This window comes from Topomyia yanbarensis, chromosome 1 (assembly GCF_030247195.1).
Source record: "Topomyia yanbarensis strain Yona2022 chromosome 1, ASM3024719v1, whole genome shotgun sequence".
Classification (NCBI taxonomy): domain Eukaryota; kingdom Metazoa; phylum Arthropoda; class Insecta; order Diptera; family Culicidae; genus Topomyia; species Topomyia yanbarensis.
In genome coordinates this window covers 180,868,325-180,887,808 of record NC_080670.1, presented here as the reverse complement: position 1 = coordinate 180,887,808, position 19,484 = coordinate 180,868,325, and the positions used below count along the sequence as shown (strand labels likewise).

At 40.8% G+C, this 19,484-nt stretch overlaps 1 protein-coding gene across 5 annotated transcripts in view; it reads right to left on the bottom strand.

Annotated features, from left to right (window-relative positions):
- The window catches only part of LOC131683498 (uncharacterized), a 187,055-nt gene that overhangs the window by 156,706 nt on the left and 10,865 nt on the right, over positions 1–19,484 (bottom strand). For all 5 annotated transcript variants that reach the window (XM_058965529.1, XM_058965552.1, XM_058965560.1 and 2 more), the window contains exon 2: positions 15,279–15,932. The gene's annotated coding sequence lies outside the window, so the exon portion shown is untranslated. The remainder of the gene's footprint in view (positions 1–15,278; positions 15,933–19,484) is intronic.

Here is a 19,484-nt window from a genome sequence, read left to right as displayed (position 1 = left end):
ACTCACCCCTGACATCGTGATTAAAAAATACAGGATCCGGAAAAGTGGCTTTTGTCACAGCTGATACTTGGAGGAACTTTTTCCCGGGTGATTCAAATGGTATTCGTGTGGTAAGAATTCGTCCGAAAATCAAACCAATCCCTTCATACGTGACCATTATATGCAGAACAACCGAAAATGGAACTTTTAATCACAGAACGCTAGTCACGCACCCAGGACAGATTCCGACGTGCCAATTATGTAATGAAACACTACACCACGGAAAACCTTGCGCAGAAGCAGTTAAGGAAAGTCCGACTACTCCAATCAAAAACTGTACGCAATCATCTTAAGCTAAACCACAAACAGCTGCAAACCGAATATCTACGAATCTGACAGGAACAAATATTCGCTCAACAACAACTAGGCGCACTCCAAGCCAAAAACCAGTACCACCAACAAAGAAGCGAACGGCTCAGTTATCCAAAGGACATGAATCGGCCAAACTGTCCGGAGCGAAAATGCGCTCAATTTTACACTCAAGGCTTTTCTTTTGATTTTTGAAGTAAATATATGTATAAAACTACCCTAAAATTTTGGTTTGATTTTAAACATTATAAGAAAATCGGCATGACATTTTCGGTGTCGCAATAATTTCGTGTTCGCCCTTTACTTACGCCCGCGATTTCGCCAACATGAAAACACTCCGGTAGTTAAGTAAACGTAGCTGCTATAAACTTCCAAACGCGGTCTCCAACATTAAACCACCACTCGCGTGATTATGAAACGGTCACCTCGAAAGTCCAATCTCGGTCCTAGCAGTCTGCCTTCAGTTGAACCAATAAAAAATGGCGCTCATATTCACTAGACAACACGTTCCATGGTGACATGACCTGGAACTCTAAAGATATGGGGAAACTGAATCTCTTATACCATCCGTACCATACCCTAAAAATTAAGCATCAGATTCGCGGTCCGCGCACGATCATTCATTTTACACGCTACATGATTATAAAATCAAAATTATACCCACAAAATCACATACACGTGACAAATACGTTAACATACAAATGCTTGATCCCTTCGCGACCATCCACTGCACCTACACCCGCGATCTCGCAAACTTAACATCCCGGTGATGTGGTGACCGTCTCAGAGCTTCTAAATTTTCAAACGCGATCTCAAGCGTGAACCTAAAAACTCCTGCGCTTGCACAATCATGAATCGACCACTTCTGGAAGTTTCTATCCTTGGTATCAGTAGACTAGGTAGATGCCATCGATTGGACCAATCAAAAAAAGAAAGCTCTCCTATCCAGTGGACAGCACGTTCCTTGGCGACATGAACGGGAACTCTAGTGATATGGGGTAACTCACTCCCTATTAGAATGTGAATTGTAAACCGAAAACTAAATATCAGAATGAAGATCCGCGTGACCATCCAAGAACGCACGCGAATATATGAATGACCACACGGTTACAAAATTCAGTTTTGTACACTCGAAGTCACATGCACGCGAGCACACGTGACAAACACATTAACATACGAACGCTTAAGCCCTTCGCGATTAACAATGCACACCTAGGCCCGCGATCGCGCAAACTTGATAACCCCTCGGTAATAATGTGAACGTTTTAGCACTTACGAAGTTTCAAACGCTGTCTCAAACGCGAACCTACAAATGTCCGTTTTCGCGCGCTAATGAATCGGTCACGTCCGGAAAGTATTACCCTCTGTCCTAGTAACTTAGGTCCACACATTCAGTAGGACCAATCACAAAGTAAAGCTCATATCCACTAGAAACACGTTCCATGGCTACATGATCGGGAACTCTAGTGATATTAAAAATCTCACTTTCTTCTAGCATCTGAGCAGTACACCAAAAATGAAATATTAGATTCACTGTCCACGCGCGATCATCCAAGACGACTCGCGAATAATATGCGAAAGGCACACGGTTATAAAATAGAATTTATGCACGCGAAGTTACATACACATTAACACACGCGGCATACAAACGCACACGCGATTGAACACGTTAACGTACAAACGCTCGAATCTCTTCGCGATGATACACGCGATCGCGAAGTTTCTACTCCCGCACATACCTGAACCGTACAATGAATATCACATTCAGAATCACGGCCCGCGCTACAATTGGCCTAAAGCAGTGTTTTAGTGGGTGCTATTCGCCTGTCGCCTCTGCTAATTCTAGTGTATGATTCTGACGGGGAGCCCTTCCGAAAACCTAGCTCTACAGCTCCAGTAGGACAACTCTCGAAAAAAAAATATTAACTCAAACTCGTGTCTATAACTCACAAAACTTGTTTTTTTGTCGATTTTGGCTGAAATACCCACTTTCTTTGGGGAATTCCGTGAAATTGGATTGGCCGTATTGAATTTTGAAAAACTGACATTAGATTCGTAATCCACGGTGTCAAAAACCCATAGTTTCATGTAATTGTTACAAAATATTGACATTCTACCACGAATAATTCAGCGAAAGTATTCTCAAAACTTTAAAAGCGTTTGTCTCAAAACATAATTTTTCAAAACTGCGTGTAAACTCATTTGAAAAGGGTTTAATTTAAAGAGTTGACCTATAAAATCTACAAAGTCTTCGTATTTACTATTTTTAGTGAAGCCTTAAAGTGGAAAAAAGGGATAAAAATCGATCCCAAAGTTTGACATCGCACCATTACGTCAAATTTGAAGTATTTTAACTGTTCTTAGATGATTCCTCCAAATAATTTAGTTTACTTTAGAACCTTATTATTAGTTTTAAGCTTCAGACCGATCCTGAGGCAGCATGCTGTACGCAGTTTTGGAAAGTCACGCGCCCCAACTTTTAGACAGAACACGGGTGCCATTTTGTTTTTTCCTCTTGAAAAAAATCGTAAATGATGACGAAAATATGAGCTTTTTGAATACTAAAACTGTTTCCATCTATGTTTTTCATTGGCCCACCAAAAATTCCAAATTTTGCTTCCTTTTTGACCATTCGAATGAGAACCTCCCCTTAAGCAGTGTTTGAGTGGGTCTCATTTCCCATTTCGTCTGCAACTGTAGTGAGTGATTCTGACGGGGAGCCCTATAGCTCCAGTAGGACAAATATGAAAAAAACGTAGACAATTGTACGCGTTATAAGAAAATTTCATGCATGAACACATTTTCCAAATTTTTTGTAATGCGATCTCTATTTTGAAAAAATACTTCTAAAAATAATCAAAAAAATTTTTGGTGGTATCCAACGGAGGAAATGGTGAGTTAAACGAAAGCAATAATGTTAAAAAAAAAGCCCCCAAAGACAGAATTTGAACCTGCAACCCTTGGGACCCCGGTTTAATGCACAAACCCGTATAATATCCCTTGGATATGATGACGCCCCAGCACACATGATTATCGCATTATTGGCAACAGTCTCTAAAGCGAGATCACACACAATCGCCGCTGACACCTAACATATTTGATCTATTTAATTTCCCCGCTAGATACCAAGGCCGGGGTTTTTCATCATCGTCTGATGTCTGATTTTAGTTTATTATCCGTCGTACTGCGGTCGGTGGCAGAGCCAATGGTGACTGCCGATTTCTGGTCCCTTGCCCAGTTAACAGAGAAGGTCATCATATAATACGTCTCGTAACTCGATTACTGTAATAGGGACAACATGTCTTCTGCAAAATTAAAAAAATTCTCTCCTCTACAACTTTGGCGAAGACGGCCAAGCGCTATCTCTTTTGGTTCAAAAGACAAATTTTTTATAGCCTACCATGATCATTTTTTAAATGATATTGCCAAAAGATGGCGCTTTTTGGATACACACACATAATTTAGAATATGTAAAATCGCTAATATAGACCGTTTTGAGTCCAATGAAGTAGTGAAGTGGTTAAGTCACAGTCGTCCTTTATTCTGACTTCGGACCGCTAGGCCATGAATAAGAAAAAGTACTCAAACACATTGCGCCTCAAACCTCAGAAAGAACAAGTAATTACGGTTTAGCTTAACTATCAACGAACCTGTCTAATTACCTCTTAGTTGTACCTGCCTCCCCTTCGTACCATATCTGCTTTATACATGGGTAATGTTCAACGCTGAATATGACCTTGGTTACGATTAATTTTTATTTATGTAACAATATAATCACACTCCGGCAACCCCAAATCCTATATTTTTTCCATTGGCAGCCATGCCGAAAATAATTCCATTCACTTTTTCTCATCCGAGCTGAAACGCATATGAATACGAGAGCAAACCCGATTGAAAGGATACAACAAAATTAAAACAAAATTAAATACTCATATGATAAATTGTGTTACGGTACCATTTAAAATTAATATAACAACAAATTAAAACAACTCGGCATCAGTGTATGATACTTTTCAGACAACCTTTTGTTACTATCTTCTACTCGGGCAACGACACGCAGGACCTTTTCTCTGCCGCCGTCGTGACGTAATAACATGACCCTTATCTCACGTCGTATGTTCTCGCCGCCGGTTTTCCTTATTTCCCGCAGTTTTCCGCTTTCGCTGTGATGCTCAACTCATCTTTTTTTTTCTCCGCATTACCAACTGGTGGTTGGTTGGTGTAAAACGGTCACGGGGTGGAATGAAGTTTTTTTAACAGATAACAGTAAATTTTTATCTATTAAAAAAATTAAATGAAATTTTAAACGCAAAATTATGGCAAACATGCTTGACCCGAAAATTTCCCTGAATAAACACGATTAAACGAAACTGTCCAAAAACCTATCTTACCCAACGCTACTCCTTTTGGCGATGAACGCTACGATTAGATGCGACAAAGAAGCGCGACCGTGGCGACGACAGGGGCATGTTTATCATAAACAAGGTGACAATCACGACGACGATGACGATGCCGACGTCAGCGATCACATCAATTTGTCATAAACTGGGGAGACTGCTTCCCCAGGGTTGCGCATTTTTGTTTTTCGCTCTGTATGTCTTCTCTCCGACTAGCTAGGTCTATCCGATTAGATGACTTTACCAATGTTGGTTTTGACTTCTGCCGACAGTGGCGATGCATGTTTATGTTAAAGTTTACGCACAGATTCAATTTCATTGTCGTGATTAGAACTCTAAATTAAAGATTTCTACTTCTTTTACTGCAATCTACGTTTGTTGGTCGTTCCGGTGTTCCAACCAAAATAGCTCCTCTAGGTGAAGCCTTATATTCTGGCAGATAAAAAGCCAGGACAAATGATATCTTTCCGCTTCGGTACGCCTGAGTTGAACTTTATCATCCAGGGATGCAAATGGTCTGTCTGCCTTTCAACAACTTGGAACGAACCACGGATTAACATTAATATCATATAGACTAGGTCTTTCGTCCATGGACAAAAACCTACGTTTTAAGCTGGTTCCCATTTTAGTACAATATTTTATTTGGGAAAAAGCTTGGACACGAACCCTGAGGAAGACCCAAGTAGCTAAATCTCAACGTTGACGAAGTCCATGTGCTTTTCAGACTACAAATTTAGTTGTTCAAAATTGGTGAACCATGCTAGTGCAGCTTCTCAGAAAGAAGGTTGATATATCTAAAATCTGATGGGTAAGTTTTAAGTACTTCTTGGTACGATTCTATTATCTTTTTGGTAATAAACCATGGAATTGCGCGATTCGATATTATAACCATATTACGGCGGAAATAAACGGTGTAATGAAGAATAGCTGTATGTGCATCACATAAACAAACAGGTTTTCAGTATATGTCAACCTCGGCTTTGTTCGTGCTGTGATTGTATTAGTATCGAGTGAAACCAGTCGGAATTTCGTATTTTTCGACCGGATACGTTGGCTTGTACCGGTCAACCAAGACTCCGAATCCGGAATAGCTTATTAATCCAGACCATGGATTCGAACCAGTCTGGATCAGGACCAGCTGCCATATCCAACACTTCCCTCTTTCTCTTACCGATTCTGGCCCTGACCCAGACCTAAACTTAGTGCTTAGATCCAGACGTGTCTGGATCCGGACCATCGGTTCGAATACGTGGATCCAAACCGTACAAAACTGGAAGAATTGCTCACATTTTGTGCTGTCTCTAGCTTGCTGTTGACGTCCGGGATGTAAAGGAGATTTCTACTCAACACGGCACGAAATACCCCACCACTATTCCGAGTCGGTTTCAGTTGAGAGCAACGCAAGGCAATCGTTCGTCCCTTTGCCACTGCGGAATCCAAATTGTATATCTGACAGTTACCCATTTGCTTCGACCCAATTATCGAAACGGAATAGGATCATTTTCTCGAACATCTTGCGGAATCAAAGCAGCTTTTCAATCGGTCGATACGAGTTGTGATCGGAGGCTGATTTTCCTGGTTTTTGGGTGGGGATTGTCTTCAATCGTGTGGGACAATGTTACCCTCAAGAAACTTATTAAATGAATTCAAACAGCGTCGTTTGACAGACTCTGATAGAGTCTTACACAAGTTACATTTGAGCTTTATTGTTACATGATAAGAGAGCAAGTGAGAACTGCACTATCGAAATTGATTTTTCGTTCGCGGTATCGTGAGGGAACGCGACGCGGTAGGTTTTATGTGTCGGGGCGGAATCCGGGCAAACCTTCTTGGCGAAATCAAATATCCAACAGTTGGAATATTCCACTCTTTCGTTAGTACTGTTTAGGTTTCGCATACGTCGGGCCGTACCCCAACGAAAGAGTGCTCATCGATGTTTCTCTCGTTGATCCGTCAACGAACCGGCACCAGTATCCACGTTTCTAGGCCTTTAGTCAAACTCCTCATTCCCGTTTCAAACGTCGCATACTGTCGATAGCTATCAGGTAACCCCTCGTCCAGGAAGGACTTGTACGCGACGGTCTTTGTCCCACCGTGGGTTGCGAGACCATCCGCGAGAGTTCGCGTCTGGCACACGTGTATTCTGAGTTTGAATCGAGAATCAAGCCAGCCTAAAAACGCGCACTTTTCCTCCAGAGGAATCACTTGTGTTGACTCGATCTGGTTACATATCACGGACGCGTAGCACTTCTAATCAATATTTCATGTGAGATCATACGAAACATTGATTGTATTCGGTGATCCTGAGTCGCTGCCGAGGGTATCAGGGATTACCTTCCACAGGCAACCTAACCGCAGCGATGATGATGATGATGATCATGATGGTATCACCTCACACTCCCACAAAGGAGTGAGCTGAATGATTTATCTATTTGGTATTTTGACTCCTGACAAAACCAGTTTGCGAAAACAACGGACTGGTTTAAATTGTATACATAGCTTTCCCTTTAAAAGAACCTACGACATAAGGCACTCAAACGCTCTGGAGGGGCACGTGTCAGCCATGTATCAGCAGATCCGCGCAGTTCATACTCGAATCAAAGACGACCCCACAGATTTCAACCCGATTAGCTGGTACATATACTCTGTACTCCTTCGTAAAGGCTCCGTAGGCAGAAATATCATTTGCCTGCTTCAAACTATTTATTAACACACGAACTTATCAGGGCGAATTTTCGATGCTTCTGTCACGGCCGAACATCGTTCCGTCTGAGCTTGAGAAATCTACAATAGACTTAAAAGCTCTTTGTGTTTGACCCGGAAGAAGGTCAAGTAAGGGCCGGTCGAGGAACCTGGATATATTTCGAGCCGAGGAGTCGAGTTTATTTAAACCTAGATCTTGAGATGAATCAGGCCTATGACCCAGTGCAGGATTGTAGAAAAGGCAAGAATGTAAAATAATGGTGGTACTGAACATCAGTTGAATGTGCCGTTCGCACTTCACAGCAGCAGATAGGAAAACACCAAAGCCGGAAAAATCGATCGAAGCAACCCAGCTATTTTTTCTAAAACTTCTTGCTCGCTGTGCTTTTCTATTTCTCGACTAACTATAGGAGCTGTTCCGATAATTCATTTGTGCATACTTAAATATAACTTTCCAGGCACAATGGATCACCGACGATCAGCTTCCGATTAGCTGACAAAATCAATATTACCGTATGTGAAAACGCACTTTTTTCTGCTAGAACTACGGGGAAAACCAAGAGTGAAAAGCAAAAGCAACCTGTCACTGACGAGAGCTCGCCTACTATGACATTTATATATTCATTGCTTTAATCCATAGATACAAACAGTTTTAGGCCTGGACATGGAAGGTGATAGCTCTACTGCACGTCCACCGATCCATTTCAAGAATGCCTGTTCATACACGTTCATTCAGAGGTCGCCTTAAAATACGATATGACCCGTATGAAAACATCCGCGCATCAATCGGATGCGTGCAAGCCATTCACACTTCCTGAATAAAAAATAACATTTTTCTATTCGGGCTCGAATTTAGCATGAACATATTTTATTTGTAAATCATATCATTAATTATAATAATTTAAAACGATCTCACCAAGGATTCTAATGTGTTCCCTACCTGGCTCCACTTGGAGATGGATATTTTGCACTCTGCTGTTATGTAGATGACTCTGGCATCAATCAGCTTTACTCCTGCCTTTTATGCTGTCCCAACATTGCACCACTTGCTACCCCAGAGAGAAAGTGCTCAACGATGTTTCTCTCGTTAATCCGTCAACGAATTGATACCAGTATTCACGTTTCTAAGCTTTCATCAAACTCCTCATTTGCGATTCAAACGTCGCGTACTGTCAATAGCTAGCAGGTAATTCGTCGTCCGGGAAGGCCTTGTACCCGGCGGCCTTCTCCGCTTACACGTCTAAGCACCTTATGTCGCACCCTAAGTTATGAGACCATCCGCGAGAGTTCGCGACTCAATTTGTTTAGATATCACGGATGCGTAGCCCTTCCAAGCAATATTTCGTGCGTGGTCATGCGGCACATTGATTGTGTTCGGTTGCCCTGACCGGACAGCAATAGTAATTAGGCAGACGGTCGCTGCCGAGAGGACTGATTGAAGAAGCAGATTTAGTATTCCCTTTAAATGAACCTAACCAGAAAAGATGTCATGGTGAGGGATAGGTCTAGACTGGAGAGGGCAGGAATCCGTGTCATTTCACCCATGTTCAATACGGTCATATTAAAGCTGTCACAAAGCTTGTGGAGCGAGGTATCTTCATTGGTTGAAGCATGGAGTCTCTAAAACAGCCAACCCCATGTGTCAGCAGATCCATCGAATTCCTTCTCGAATCGGAGACGACTCCGTCGATTTCAACCAGATTAGCTGGTATATAGACTCTGTATTCCTTCGTAAACACAGTGTTGGAACAGCGAGGAACGCAGACAGTCGAAGAGTGATCGCCCGCCTAGCGGTGGAGAGTGAAAGATAGTACAAGTGAATAGAGATGCGTGATTTAAGTTTATGCGTCCGACGATGGCTGAAGAGCAGTAAGCCGAAACGTTACGTATAAAAATGGGAAAAATTGTTGTTTCATTTTCACCGAGAAAAATCAACAAGTCCTCGAAAGAAATTAAATAAAACTTTCCAGGTACAATGGATCACCGACGATCAGCACTTTTTTCTGTTAGAACTAACTGGAAAAACCAAGAGCGAAAAGAAAAAGCAACCTGTCACTGACGAGAGCTCGCCTACTATATTCATTGTTTAGATCCATAGATACAAACATGTTGTCCCTGGATATGGAAGGTGATAGCTCTACTGCACGTCCACTGACCCATTTCAAGAATGCCTGTTCATACACGTTCATTCAGAGGTCGCCTTAAAATACGATGTGACCCGTATGAATTCATACACGCATCAATCAGATGCGTGCAAGTCATTCACACTTCCTGAATAAAAAATAACATTTTTCTATTCGGGCTAGAATTTAGTATGAACATTTTTTTGTGTAAATCATATCAATATTGTGGGTATTATTTCGTGCTATCTCTCACGGTTAGCACTGAATGCAAACGCTTGAAATTATAGTTTTGGTGTGCTCATGTCTCCTGTCAGAAGTTCTAAGTAAAATCCAAATGTATACGCCTTGTTAGCAGCGAATCGAGTATGGGTGTAGCTTACGCAACAATCAACTTTATCGGCATGTCATAAGATGCTCTGAAACGACAATCTATTTAGTTTTTAGTCCACTTTCTGAAGCAATACGATGCACCTAGCAACATGTAAGTGCAGAGTAAAAAATTACGTTAGAACAAACTGTCACTACCGTAACGTTCCGGCTGGGGATGACTGACACAATTGAGGTAAACTATGGGTAAATATAATTTGTTTAATTCGATACTAACAGATCTACAGTTCGAAGTGTGATTATTTCGAGATTTGATAATATCCTACAGCAGCAGTCGGAAAAGTAAAGGGTGTTACGATCAAAAAATCATCAACCAGTCCAGTCAAACTTCTTATTAAGAACTCGAATCATGTTTCTTTTGTAAGAACAATTGATACACAATCAAAAAATATTCACTCAACCTTCCTTTTTAAACGATAGCGAATTGCCGGCCCTTTCGTTTGACTCCTGCCATCAAGCTTTGCACAGCCTCCTTGGCCACTTTTCACGCCGCAGAACATCAGTTTGCTTTGAACTGTCTTTCGCGTTCCTTGAGGTTCCGCTTGATGATTGCCTAATATTTTTTTATTGACCTGGATGTTGTTCGCGGCATAGCACTCCATGGCATTTTTGTCCATAATGAAAAGATAATTGACAATTGTTTTGTTTAAGGACGGACGTTTTTGCAGAAACTCTTGCTCATAAATTTCCTGGTTGATGATTCCGGTTGCAATGTAAATAATGTCGCTCTTCAAACCACAAGAACAGATAGTTTGCCACACGAGATATTTCTTTGCGAACTTCGACAGTTTCATGCATTTTGAAAATTTGTGCCAGCTTTCCTCTTCCAATCGACGTGTAGTATTCCTGTCCAGGAAGCTGTTTAAAGTTTGCCTTTGACGTAGGTTTTCCGTCATCCTGTACCACGCCATTTAACTTCGTCAGCAAGTACAGGTTCCACGAACGTTCTCTGGCCGACTTGTTCAGCTTATCGAGACGATTTGGATTCGTCAGCTTCTTGAAGGTTGATAGTCCGACTTGTTTTTTTAGGCTAGAAGAACGGTTATGAACGAGATACCTATCCAATGTTCAGTGATTTGGCATGATTAAGGATATCATCTTTGGAATAATAAAGTGAAAACGAGTACTTAGAGTGTCCTTTAAGATAACGCTTCAGTTTCTCATCGCACTGTTTGCGCGCAAAACATGTTGAGAGGTCATTTAAACTAATCCGCTCTTCCCACTGCCAGTCTTATTCCAGCAATAGGTAGTAGTGATTGTATATAGACTTTTGTCACAAGATTTGTGACTGATTCTGAATGCAATTAAACATCTTTACTGACTGGAGTTCCCTGTCTTTGAAACAGTCAGTGTCGTTACCCCATCCCCCCCCCATTTTTACGCATATCCAACTCAAACCGATTACTACGCCCTTTATCTCTACTTTGTGACTGGGCACGTAAACTGTGTAGAAAAATCATATGTATCGATATTATCTAAACACTGAACGACGGCAACCACATGGATGTGGTATGCCTTCGTCTATGATTAGTTCACAACACGGGTGTACATATGAACACTGAGTGATGGAAGCACTATCACCGTATGTACATGCGACTCGTGTTTTTGACTGGTCCCCAACATGGGTATGAGTAAGACACGTTAGTTTTTTATATAAATCATGTCTCCATCAATGTTGCAATTTGCTTGCTTTTGATTGAAAACCAGATCCCTAAGCTTATCCGGATGGACCTTTGAATTTCGGTCACGGCCGAATATCATTGCGTCAGGTTCTTCGAAATCTCAAAATTACATTTCTGAATCGGAAAATGATCACAATGATGACAGACGAATCATGTGATAGTAATACAGAAATGTGGGTAATTATCTTTAGTAAATGTATGGCTGGATGTTGTCGTAACAATTTACTTGCTGACGATGGAACACATTAAAAACAGATAGCACAAAAGTTTCGCGAAACAAAATGTGCGAAGAACCTCGAGCAGCAAAATTACAAAATCTGTTTTGGTATATAACTCCAAGGAAGCAAAATTTTAATGGAAACGTCCGAACGTTTCGACTGTCATAATACGATTAAGAGATTTGTATTATTTTTGTACGGCCCAAAATGAAAGTCAGCAGGACAGACCGTACTTGGTTATCCCCACTTCTATTAGAATGTGAAAGTCGGGTTACTTAAAACTCGTTCCTTCGACGTAAGAATCGTTAAACCCTTTCATGCCCAACTTTTACTCAGTGCGTACAGGGTTTCAAAGCTATTTTTTCTTAAACATTGTGGAGTCGAGAAACCTAAAAAAACTTTTTTTTTGTAAAGATAAGTGATTCCCTCGCCGTGCTAGGAGCTCAAATAATTCGATCGCGCTTAATAGCTGGTCTTGTCCAAAATTTTTCCCACTTGGGAATTTTGCATAATTCCAGGCGTTTGGTACTTATACCAAAAGACAGTTTCGGTTCGTATTCCTCGTCGGCAAACAGAACCTCTGTGCTTACTATCGAGACATCACTCGGTATAAGCCAGTGGTTTAGTGTTCACGCAAGACGTGTGACTTTTTGGAATTTAGTGTCTAACTGGTGCTAATTTGCTAGTCTAGATACATAGTCTAATTAGACACCCAGATGGTGCTAGTTACTGACGAAGAGAATCCGAAACACTGAAACAAAAAAAACATACTTTATGTTAGGTTTTGTGCCCTTATGCTCAAAAAAAATTTGGTCTTGTCCGAAATTTTTCCCACTTGGGAATTTTGCATCAATATCAAGATATCAATCTTTCACGATGATTCCAGGGCAAAATTAATAGAAACGGTCAACATTTACCTGCACCTATTCAAAACACGATTTACTGTTGTAAGCAGGGTTTTCCCCACTACTCGGGTACTTATTTGCCTGGCGGATCCTTTTGACAGTGAGGCCTAGGTGCTTCTACCGAAATTTCGGATTTCCGCACACAAAAGTAAACAAACAAATAAAAATTTTACCAACTTTCAATCCACTGTTTGCTCGAACGGTCACGCCAATCGAGCTGACATTTCTTTGTTCGCTTAGAGTTTATTTCGTCAACTGAACAACTAATACATAGGGCATCTTATGTACGTGGGAAATACGCATACTCTTGTCTGAGTGGAAATTATAAGTAAGGGTTTGTCCACTACTTAAATTCTAGACCCGACAGACTCTTGATGGCAGGGCGGCCTAGCTGTGTCTACTAGGATTTCGGATTTTCCGTACTTAAACAAACAAATAGTAAACCCCTCCCCTAGGTTGATGGGTTTGACAGTATTGCAAACATCATCAAGCAAATTTCACGCATCAGTTTTGAAGAATCTCTGACAGACTTCTTGATAGTGGTGCATCGAGAAGACTAAGAGGGCTTATGGGCCGTTTTTATGTTTTGTGTTTTCATACTCTGCACCTGCCCAAACTGACGGTCAACCACTAGCCTGTGTGCGCTAGCTTGGCCGACTGACGGGTCAAGTCAAAGTTGACCAATTTTTGATCCTAACATTGCTTATGTAACGCTTGATCGCCTTGTAAATGCTAAAGTAGGATTTTTATCCGATATCAGTGCTAATTTAAAACAAATACTTTTCATTGACTTAACTGTTATTTAGGTGTTCTTCACACAGCATCAATTTGTACAAGCCTACTCATACTTTTCAAGCAATCGTCTGACTACTGAGATGACTAAGGAAGCATATACCGTAGAAGGGGAAAAAACTGGAAAAAGTTTAAAATGTCCCAGCCGTGACGACTCCTGCTGTCGTCAGCAAAAGTTGCAAATCATTTCCGACAGGCAAAAACGCGTTGTCAAAGTGCGGGACTGACACTCTGCATCAACGAAGCGCGAAACAACGAACGACAAAATTATAATTTAAATCCGGTTGTTTTGCTTCGAGGAATAAAACTTTTTCATCCAAAATTGAATTAAAGTTTTCTTCTCGACATGTTTTTTTTGTGATTGGTCTGTGAAATAAGTATGTTTAATTTGTGATTTTGACGAAGCTCTTAAATGCTACCAATTGGTAACATTAAACAACGTTGCCAATTTCACGAAATAAATATTTTTATTTCACTGAATAGTCCTAAAACAATAGAATAAAAATTGAGGAATGATGGGTAACGAATTTAGGTTAGGGTTGGTCAATTTTTTCCAGGGTAATTTTAATTTGTAATTCATTAATTAATCGCACACTGATTAAGATAGAAGCTGCGCAATTTTTACCTTCCGATCCTCCAATATAATATCCTAGTATCCTAGTATATTTACAATAGACCAATTGCACGAAAAAAGTAGTCCAAAAAGGGTCAATTGATTGGGTTTATGAGTTTTAAAAAATGTCCAAAGACTACAAATATCCAGTATTATTCAATTTTCACCTTATAATTAAACGTCGCTGGCAGCACTGCTTCAACGAAATCAGAAATCAGGAAATTGCAATAACTTCTGTTCTACGAATAATACCATCAACTGTTAATGTTCAAATGAAAGACAATAATTCCAGTTATGATCCTTACTTGTTTATTTGAGTATATTTAGCTTGAATCAGAAATGATAGCTGTTATAAAACGTTGTTGTTTATAAACACCATGGGTATAAAGGGTTTAATAAAAAAAACAAACATAATTACTAAAAAGCTCTTGGCTCCGACCGACACTAACCTGTTTCGGGTGTATACAGATGTCATATAATTAATTGGTATGTCCTATTCATACGAAATTCAACTCCTAATGTGAGTATATTAGGGTGATGTGAGTCAAAGCTTTAGAATGAAACACCATGCGTCCGCATTATTTGAAAAGTAAAACAAACTGTATTTTAAAATATTCATTCCATTCGGATCCACATTCCATTTTACATATCGACTAGGTCTGAATGCTAAACACCATCCTATTCAATATATATGTGGTCGGTCGAATACCACTTAAATTATCCTTTTATCTAATTCTCCTCCCATAAATTGGAAGCGAGGAGGCGGCGGCAGATTGTTATGACCGTAATCAAAACCAATGTATATTGCCTCACCGACACAGAACGACACCGATTAAAGGTTTGGTTGGTCGGTGTCATATGTGGTAAAGGTTGCACGCAATTGGGTGGGGACGCTGACTCGGTGTGGCCCTATTGCGAAATAGTTTCGGAATTAAAAGTCTAATTCGTATAGAATGTTATTCCCCCATCGGTTATTTCAGGGGTCCATAATTAGGACAAAGCAAATAATTAAATTCAATATATTTATTGTCGTATGCGCAACCCTGAAGATTTTCTTCGCTCAAAATAATAACGTCAAAAAGTAGAAGATAATTCCAAAAAGTTACTCACCAACTAATTCAATCGCTTCTCATAGCTTGCTTCGTCGTGCAGAGGATGGCTCACACCATCCACGCTTGCAGTAGTTGTTGTGCCCGCCAAGCTACGCTGTTCTGTGCGCTCTCTGCAAACCTGCACCAAAACTGTGGCGTTGGCTTTTCGTTTTTTTTTTTGCACCCGAACGATACCTCTCCCCGGTGATCCCTTAACCACCTTAACCAGCTGGCGCACCACAGAAGAAGTAAAGATTTTTCCTTCTCTCCTAGCGAGCCTGGTTATTCATCTTTTCTCTATTCACATCGCTTGCACGTGGCCTCGACTCGACAACCAGAGGCGGCCACCGCTGAGAAAAACGGGTAGAGTTGCACTGAGACAGCCGCGATTTCCGCCAACCTTCGCTCTTTCTTCACAATTTTTCCACTTCGGCTACTTGCTCCGCTAGATTGCTTAACAGCTTCACTTCCTTCGCCTACACAAACGCACACACACACACTCTAGCAGCCCCACAGATCAAAAAGGCTTTCGAGATTCACTTCCCGCACTTTTCACTGCTCTCCTCCGGCACTTGCTCCGGCACAGGATTTCCCTTTCCGCACTGGTGCACAATCACTTTTGCTGTGTGGTGACTCTAATGACAAAGCGTTGCGTTGCTTGTAGAATGTTTCTCTAGGGAAAATGCAAAGATAGGAAGAAGAAAAAAATAATGCAAAAACGCGCTTCTATCCTACTACAACCGGTGTCTAGGGATGTTCACACACAGAGAAGCTTGGGGGTGTCGCTGCCGTTCGGTTCGGTCGCCCACGAAGCAGTTTCAATTTCTATCGGAAGGGTCCCTGAGCCGACACCGCGAGTAATCACTCAACTGAAGCTTCTGTTTGTGATCGGGGTTTTCCCGGTGAATGTACTGCACGTAGTGTATCCTTTATGGCATCTGAAATGTTCTCTTTGGAAAACCGGCGTTGCGTTGCGATGCGATGCGATGCGATACGAAGTTCGCTCGAGGGAGCCGCTTGAGTTATGGCGATTATGTTGAGCTTTGTTTTGGCACTCACTGATAGCACAAGGGTACACCCGGATTCAACGGAAGGAAAAGCAGTCGGTCGAACAAACAGCGAAAAGGGGTTTCAATTTCTGGTTACGAGTGAGTGAATAAATTATTCGATACGAGATGCCAAGTTCAGTCATTCGGGCTCTATCTGATTCTCTGCCTCGCGGGGATGTTTCACAGGTCTTTAGACCATTGGCTGTGAAATTGGGAATGTTTCAACAGCGGTGGTGGAATTAATATGATTTTTTTTTGGAAATATAGCGGCACAGATTGGTGAAAATCCAGACGCAAAAACAGTTCTAATAATCATCATTAAAATCTAAAATTAATAAAAATCCCAAAGAAAAATCTTTAAACAACTCTTCAATTCACCAAAGAGAAATTTTATCTCTAATATAATATTAGACTTTTTCCCTCAGTGAAAAATTGTAATAAAACCATTTTGTGCATGCAAGTGCATTCAACATAGCGTTGGCACACTGGGCCCTGACCAGGAGCCCCGGGATTTTAGGAGCCCCCCGCTGAGGATAGGCGCATTAAACCATACTGACTGTCTGTACTAAAGGGCGAACACGAAATTATTGCGACACATTCAACAGGGCATAACTTGCGACACCGAAAATGTCATGCCAATTTTCTTATAATGTTTAAAATCAAACCAAAATTTTAGGGTAGTTTTATACATATATTTACTTCAAAAATCAAAAGAAAAGTTAATCGATGGAGCCTTGAGTGTAAAATTGAACGCATTTTCGCTTAATGCCCTCCATCAAAGTCTTTACAGTGCCATCCCGTACCAGTTTCTCAGTTTTTTTCCACTTTCTTAACATGTCCTTCTCGTCTTTGCCTGTCTTCTTGCTCTTCCGAAGTTCCCGCTTCATCGTTGCCCAGTCCACCGGGCGCAGCTCCGGACAGTTTGGCTGATTCATGTCCTTTGGAACAAAATGAACAGAATTGGCCGCATATCACTCCAGGACACTTTTAAAATAGTGGCATGATGCCAAATCTGGCAAAAATAGCGGAGCTTCGTCGTGCTGCTGCAAGAACGGCAAAAGGCGCTTCTCGAGGCACTTAGATTTGTAGATCTCGCCATTTACTGTGCCCTTTGTCACGAAAGGCTCACTCCTCAGTCCGCAAGAGCAGATGGCCTGCCAAATGAGATATTTGGAAGCGAACTTCGACATTTTCTTCTTCTTAAATTTGTCGTCCACATAGAACTTGCTCTTTCCAGTGAAAAACTCCAACCCCGGAATTTGCTTAAAATCGGCTTTTATATACGTTTCGTCGTCCATCACACAGCAGCCATATTTTGTCAGCATCTTTGTAGAGCTTCCGTGCCCGAGTTTTAGCCGTCGATTGTTGCCGCTCATCGCGGTTTGGGAAGTTCTGTACCTTGTATGTATGTAGTCCAGCTCTCTTCTTTGCATTCTGGACGTAGCTCTGCGACATGCGGATCTTTTTAGCCAAATCACGGCTTAAGACGTTGGGATTTGCTTTAATCATCCGCTTCACCTTTCCCTCCGTCTTTTTGTTCTCCGGTCCCGGTTTTCTTCCAGCTCCTTTGCCGTGGTCCAACGTCAACCGCTCCTGGAACCGCTTCAACACTCTGGAGACGGTTGAATGGTGAATGTTCAACATTTTTCCCAACTGCCGGTGCGACAAGTCAGGAAATTCCAGGTGTTTGGAAAGAATTTGTTCTCTCGACTCGCGTTGGTTCACCTCCATTTTCGTTGAATCGAAAAACACGACTTCGAGTTTGACAGTATGTAAACAATACACATCAATGAGAAAGTGTGCAAAATTTGGTTGATTTTTACTCAATTGTAAAAAAGTTATACCCTGTCGAATGTGTCGCAATAATTTCGTGTTCGCCCTTTAGGTATATCTGATAAATAAACGCCAGCAAATAAATTAATAAACTTGAACAAAGTTTTATCCATAATTTATACCAGCTTATTCGTAAATCTCCATTTAAGGTGTCAACTAGGAAAATAGACATTAACATTCTATTGTACATAATTTTAAATTTTCATATTGAGCTCAAAGCAGAAAGTTGCTTTAAGATGTTGATTGCAATACGCGCTTTTACCTAATATCACCAGCCCAAGCCAAAGCGCAGCCAGTGTTTGTACTATTTCTATGGTATTCGGAATACTAATATTCTTTTTTCATGCTCTTACTCATCTTCCATTTTAATTAATTTTTGGCCGTTTTGCTCCGAATTGTTACAATATCTAATGTCTTTATCTAATATATTGTAGTATAGGAGTTGTACATCCAGCCATCCTTTACCGATTGTATGTAATTATTCTGTGATTTCTTTCTTAGCTATTTCTTTCTCGGCGAGACTCAAAAGCACACGATATTCCCGCAAACCACCATACGGTTATAGAAACGCATTATTACGCGAGAAATTACAAACGTGCTGGCATACGTGATATACAAACGCCTACGCGATAAAAAGAACGCCCACAATAACATACAAACGCTCGAGCCTTTCGTGATAATACAAATCCGGTCGTAAACGCAATCAATCACGCATGCTTACACCCAAGATTTCGCCATCATAAAATCCTTCCGATGATTCCGTTTGCTAGGGGAACCATACGTCATAAGCGGTATACAGGGAAAACTATTATCAGGAGCTGCTTCTTGCTGAAATCAGATCATTCCATTCAGTATTGATGGGAAGTTTTTCTACTATCATGAAATCAATTCTTCTCCTGACATCGAAAATCGTTATCAGAATTAACAGTCGGCAATTCAAAGAAAAAATTTTTTCTATAGATAACCAAGTAAAATAATCTCCGACGCTTGGAAATTTACATGAAGGCAGAGAAAACTGGTTTTCCAAAGATTCGACAAAAGCACCGCCCTGAGTAACTGCTGATCTGTTCATGTAAAATGCAAAATCGAAACTAACTTGAGTGTGCTGATACTACATATTGTTTATTTAGAAAACAGAGGAAAATTATTAAAAATGGCGTTCTTCGTTTATCCGTACTATTTGGGTCTTCGTCAAAGTTTTCTCAATGTTTTTGCTGAAGATATTTAATCTCCAGCTAAATTTTTTAAGAAAAACTTCCACATAATTACTTGTGGGAAAATTCATTATCAGAATTGTTTTAATTGTATTATAGTGTAAAACTTCTGCAAAATTTGTGCTTCTG